This window comes from Vulpes lagopus, chromosome 2, assembly GCF_018345385.1.
Source record: "Vulpes lagopus strain Blue_001 chromosome 2, ASM1834538v1, whole genome shotgun sequence".
NCBI classification, from domain to species: Eukaryota; Metazoa; Chordata; class Mammalia; order Carnivora; family Canidae; genus Vulpes; species Vulpes lagopus.
Genome location: NC_054825.1, coordinates 12,254,041 through 12,260,905, shown reverse-complemented (window position 1 = coordinate 12,260,905; position 6,865 = coordinate 12,254,041).

Below are 6,865 nucleotides of genomic sequence, written 5' to 3'. Positions count from 1 at the left end.
AGAACTGAAGGATGAGAAGCATCTGAGCCATGGCAAAAATGAAAGCTTGAGCCCTCTGGCTTTATGGCAGGAGAAACTGGGGTTCAGAGAGCTGAAGTCACCTGCACAGGGACAACCAGTCATAGGCCAGGAGCTAGCGGGCCCAATGCACCTCTGTGTATATTCTTTCAACTGCACCAAGCTGCCGCTCCGAGGTCCTGGTCGGTGTCCCAGCTCTGCCACTTGCTCCCCTACCCAGAGTCTCAAGCCCCACATCCCCCACCCTGTGTCTCTGGGCCATGATGGCTCCCTGTGGGGCCCTGGCCCAGAATGGCCTGATGTGACTGGCAGTCTCAGCTCTTAAAAAAGCCTTTATATCTGGGGCGCCTAGATGGCTCATCGGTTAAGCGACTGACTCTTGATTTCTGCTCAGGTCACGATCTCGGGGTCGTGAGATCGAGCTCCAGGTGGGGCTCCATGCTCAACAGGGGAGTCTGCTTGAGATTCTCTCTTGCTCCTTCCTCCCCGCCCCACCCAGCACTGGTGCATTCTATCTCAAATAAATATTTTTTTAAATGCTTTTACATCCAACCTTCACTGGAGCACCTGCCTCTCACTTGAATGTTCCCATTTTTCTCTCCAAGGCTCCCCTGTACCCCTGCTGAGATGGCACCCCCAGCAGAAGAATCTGCCTTCCTCAATTTGATTTCCTCGCCTGTATCTGCATGAGGGGCTGGGGTCTTTAACCTTCTTGCTGTGTGTGTGCTTCTGAAGCGCCTCCCCACCTCACGCTGCCACCTTGGGTCAGCTGGAGAACTCCAGGTCTGTGGGGCGTGGGGGTATCTGACTAAACCCAGGTTATCCTTGGAAAGCCTGAAAGCAGAGGGTGTGAGCAACCCAGAAGAGAGGAACACGCCACCCCCACCCCCACCCCGAAATGCTCAGGGAAGACCTCCCAGCTACAGGAGACCTAAGCGCCAAGGACTTCGCCTGCCCCTCTTCCAAAGCTTCCTCTGATGGGTTGATGGGTTACCATGTTGTTTTAGCTAAAGCTAAGCTGGTAGTGCCAACATCAATCCAATTCTCCAATCCCTGATTGGGAGCCAAAAATATATTGTCGACACCAGCAAGAGGACAGGAGGAACAAAACACAACTCTTGTTAGGCTCAGACCCTTTGATTTGAAGACAAACACTGAGGTCATCTCAAAGCAGATTGTTCATGGTGGAGCTTGGGGATCAGCCATCAGGCCCCACAGCCACGTGCGCACTGGGATCATTGCGGCTCCCTGCGTGGCTTCTGAAAGAGGAATTTGAAGCTCAGATTCCTTGAGAATTGTTCTTTCATATCCCTTTAGAACCCATGGGAGTTATTAAAAACTCTTTTTGGGAAATAGTTTTTGATTTATGGAAGAGTTGCAAAGTTAGTACAGAGAGTTTCTATAAATCCTTCCCCCAGCTTCTCAGAGGGTTAAAACCTTATGTTTGGTTTGTTTATCAAAATTAGGAAATCATCGTTGGTACCACACTATTAACTAAGCCACAGGTTTTACTCAGAGTTCTCCCAGCTTTTCCACAAATGTCCTTTTTCAATCCCGGATCCCACATTATGTTTAGTCGCCATGCCTCCAGAGTCACCTTAATCTGTGACAGATTTTTTGGTCTTCCCTCATTTTTCATGACCTTGATACCTTTGACGAGGGATCTGCAGAAAGCCCCTCACTTGGGATTTGTCTGGCGTTCTCGTGTGTAGACTGAGGTCATGGACTTTGGAGAAATCATCAGAGGTGTGAAGTGTCCTTCTCTGCATCCTATCAGGGGGTACAGGTTACCTAAGTGGACAGATGAAGTACCTGGAGGAGCAGGAAGTACTCAAGCAATATTCCAAGAGGCGTTCTTGGGCTTATGGACACCACAGCCCGTGAAGGAGCCCACACCTGAAATCTCTCGCTTCCCAAGAGCTCCACTGGACCTCATGCCAACAGATGGTGCTGCCTGAGTGGCTGGCCCCAGTGAGGATTATGTGCTCCTGGCCTAGAAGGTCAGGAAAATGAGGCAGCAGCCACATGGAGAGCAACCTTGTCCACAGAGAGACACAGACTTGGGAAACCCAGGACTTCTGACATGGAAAACAGTGAAGCCATGACAAGTGCCCCCGTGAGGGGGCCGGGGTGGGGAGCACTGGCTTCTGCATGGTCACTCAGGCCAGACCCTGCCTGCAGAAGCCCCAGCTTCCAGCCCTACAAGGCGTAGAATCCTCCCTCAGCTGTGGGCTTTGACCACCTTCACGCAGGCCCTGCAGGACAAACCCACACTCCTGACCTCTTTTTATAGGATGTCCTCAGCTCCACCTAACAAAGCACCAGAGAGGCAGACACATGCAGGGAAGGGATGTTGTGGTGGTCCAGTAACTGCCTGCTGGAGAGGCACCATGCCTTGTCCTTGAGGGCACGGACCACAGACTGCCCTTTGCAAAGCCCAGGCAAGCACTTCTACCCCAAGTGTTCCCCTTGAAGGAAAGGGTTGAAGGCATCCTGAGGTGGCATGAACCACCTTCACCCCTGCAGCCCCTCCTCCTGGGTGCTGAAATGCACCCTGGGCCATCCCTGGAGAACTCACCCCGAGTGGGAGGAGCCAGAGGATGCCAAAAAGGAAGATAAGTAAGGGGTAGGCCAACAAAGGATCGCACAGGTCCACACTAAGCAAGTAGAGGCGGGGCTCTACTCCCTCCCCAGAGCCTTTTGTGTGGCTCCTTCCACTTCCAGATGCCCCCGGAAAATGCAGGATACCTTAGAAGTGGGACTCAAGTACCCGATCCAGCTAAGACTCACCCTTTTCTCACCTGGGGAGAGCCACGGGCTAGCCTTGAGCTGGCCCTAGAAGACTCTGCCTACAGAGAGTTCCTGCCTTCCACTGGGATCTTCTGAGGCGGCTTCATGAGGAAAATCTCTTCCAGGGGATGCTCAAGGCATTTTTCTCCCCACAGCACACCTCTGATTTCCCCCTCCCCAGCTTCTGGAGGGAAGGCTTCTGGAGAGAATTAAGCCCTTATGCCCTTAAAGGCATCCATTATATGGAACTTCTTTTTCTTTGTGCAACTGGAAGTTATGTACCATCCTTGGGAAAAGTGAAAAACTTTATTCAAACCATTTTCTGTCGAGCTTCTCTCATGGAACCTGTTGAGAAGGCTGTCTCCCAAGGTTATTATAGACATGTTTAACAGCTCCGGCCAGAGGTAGGATTGGTGGGTCTTAAGTATGACACTGCCCCTAACAGAGCAGAGGTCCTGAGACAGCGCTTACCTAAGCTGGAGGGAGGACCAGGAGACAAAAGCATCCTGATGAAGGCTCAAATCTGTCACTACCATGGGACTCTGGATGTTTTTAAATCTCTGACTTCTTGGCCACCTTCTTGGCCACCAGTTATCTACTGCTGTGTAACCAATTACTCCAAAACTTAGTGGCTTAAAACACTGCACATATCTCATCGTTTCCATGGCTCAGGAATCTGGGCACGGCTTAGCTAAGCTCTTTGCATCAGTATCTCTCACGAGGTGGTAATCAAGGCGTTGGCCAGGGTGGAAAATCATCTCAGGGTTCAAGCGGGGCAAGATCCACTTCCAAGTTCACTCAGTAGGTGGTAGAATTTGGTTCCTCGTGGGCTCACTTCTTTGCTAGCTGTTGGCCTGATGCTACACTCAGTTCCTTGCCACGTAGGCCTTTGCAATGGAGTGCACACCAGTAAGACAGAGGTCACAGTCTTTCGTAAACTAATCACAGAGGTGGCACCCATCACTTGTTGGATTAGAAGTGAGCCATTATGAGGTCCAGCTCGTACTCGTGGGTGAATGTATACCAGGCAGTGAGGATCACTGAGGGCCATGTTAGAAGCTGCCTACCGCACTTCTGTAGAATAGGGCTAATAATCCCCTCATGCTCTTAAAATGTCCACAAAGCACCGGCCGTACAGGCAGATAGCTGGTAAACTGCAACCATGACATAAAGTAGGTGCTTGGTTCACATCTATTTCCTTTCCCTCTTCTACACTGAGCCATCTTTTCATTGATAAATGTGTTTACCAAAACACCAGCTCAACTAACATCGCCCTACTTTTATTCCCTGATGCCACCTCACCTTTACCTTGTTAAATACCAGCACCCTAACTGGCTTTGTTATGGGTGAAACCAGTCACACCCAAGAGAGAACTTTCCCCAGCCAGAGACATGGTTTTCTTGGGCCTACATTCAGCTAGCTCAAGCTCTTTTTGGCTTTTTGTTAGTTTCTGGGCTATTCCAGCCAGGGGCATGCCTATATTCTTGTTGGTAATGGATTCTGGATTTGGACCATCATGACTTTGAAGCAAGAGTACATCGGTTCACTCTGAACAAGAGGTGGTACAAGTTGGCATTTGTGTACTTGTGTGGAAAACAAAGTTGATGTAGAATCAGAAGGGTTGCTTTTAGCATCTCCCAGAGGCTCCCGAGTAGCAGTAGTCATTGCCCTGTGCAGGACATCCCAGTACCTAACAACTGCCAGCGGCCGTTCTTCTCTTCTGCTTCCTGACAGGGACCTGGCTCAGTTCAGGGTCCATCTTCCTTGAGGCCAGCCCCAGCCCCAGAGGCGAGACCTATTTAAGTCTACTGTGGTAGTCCCAGTCTCCTTCCCAGTTATTAGTTTGGGGATGTCTATGTATCCCAATTTTTCCTATGGGAAAAAAATAGCTGGGGAACAAGGTCTTCTCGAGTGGCTGGCCTCGTGTCTGGCAACCGTAGCAACCAAGTGAAGACCCTGAGGGGTGCAATTACAGAATGAAGCTAACCTGAAGCTGGACGAGACCTGCCTCCCTGATGATATGAATGAGGTGCTGTATTTATCAACCCTGGAGCTGTCCAATCTTAGGACTTCTGTGAGCTAATTTAACTCCCTTAATTTTAAGCTCGTGGTCTCTGAAGTAATAAGCAAGATGATCCACAGAGGTACAGGAAGATAACATGAGCTATATACATTTTTAAGAGTAAAGGAGCTTTACCCAAACTTCATAATCACAGTGCACACCTAAGTGGTTAGGTAGCACGCAGAAAACATGAGGTCTGTTGCAAGAAGCAGCCAGAGCTCCACAATGCGGAGGCATTGACAATGGTGCCATCCTCATGGAGAACATAGTAGTTTGTGAGCCTCATCAAGGCAACTGGACTCCCGGATTTTATCTTACATAAGAGCACGCTTATAGTATTTCATAATATGGGGAAATTTAAATCCTAAAAAGGTGGCTAGTTTTCTTAAAAGTATTGTCAAACTTAAAGGTGACATATTATTTATTGAGCAAAAGACAAATGCTTGCAATTTGCCGACCTTTCTTGTGGTGACAAGTGCCTGTCAGTAATATGCAATGTAAAAGGTATTTTAAAAAAGAACAGATTTTATCTGACCCTCCAAGGTAAAAATGATACTCTGACACTGAGAAAGTAGCTATCTTTTCCAAAAGAAATTCAGTTGAAAGCATTTTGAAAATGGTTACACAGGTTTCTGGCTTCATGAAAATGTATTACCAAAAACTGCCATCTGTAAAAACTTTCCTAAGGACACACTTAAAACTTGGGAAATGAAACCCAAAAGTGAGTTTCAGTAAGTTTTGAACCCATTTTTTTTCTTAACCAACAATAAAAATGCCACACTTGCAACTGAGCAACAAGGTACTGACAGTGAGAAAGATGGAAATTTATTATAAAGATTTCAACAAACACTTTTGAAGACTAGTAGATGGAATTGAAAATGAGCATTGTTTCTCGGTATGCACAGTCATTTGGATCCACAGATCTTAAATGAAGTGGCTTTGTTAGCTACAATAGCCATTAAAACCCAGCATTGAAATAAACTTACCTTAGAACCAGAAATTAAGTAATTTTTATCACAAAATGTTAAAACTAGACGTTTCAAAAATAATGAAGCATTTTTAATCATATAGCTCTCACTATAAGAAAAAAAGGTTTAGAAAGAGCAAAAGGTATTTTTACAATACACACAAAAGAGATTTTAAAACATTTTCACCTTTTTTTCTATTTTTGTCTTATGTGTATTAGTATAGTACGTAAACATTAATTTAAAAATATACATATCTATATACACATGCTGGGGAGGTGCTCTACATGACTCGGGTGACTGGTTTGGACAGCAATGGTTCATGCCGTTGCTAACATCCTTAGAACAAACTTCTCAATCCCCCCAAATATTAACTGTATTGTCTTCTTTTAGAACGTATTCTCAGAATTGTAGTCCAACTGGAATTTGTTTTGGTGAATGGTCTGATGGGAATAAATTTAATTTTCTCTACTTAAACCAGCACCTTTTATTGAGTAAAATCCATCATGGTTGGAATTATTTCAAAAAGCCAACTTTAATGTATTCTAAATTCTTAAAAGCATTTGAGTTCATTTTTAAAACTATTTTTCCATTGAATTGCCTAATTTTATATTAAGTGTAAAAATTTAATTGCACTTGAAAGAAAAAAATTTTTTTGGTACAGCAAGTTCCCTTTTTTCTCCCCTTTCAATGAAGATCCTCCTATTTTCATGTTATACTTCCATATGTATGAATTCTTAATTTATATTAAAAATAAATATTCTTTGGCATTTGGATTGGCTTTGCACCGAATATACATATTAACTCAAGAACTGACATATTTACAACGGTCAAATCAAAATGTTCCTATTATCAAGTGCTTATAAGCCTATGTTCCTCTCTGCTTTCCTTCTACCCCGCCCCTAAGGAAATCATGATCTTAGATGTTAATTTTCCTTTAGTTTTACTAGTCATGAATCATTCTGATGTCCTTAACAGGATTTCTGAGATTCACCTATGATGTGCAAAGCTCTACATCATACTCACTGCT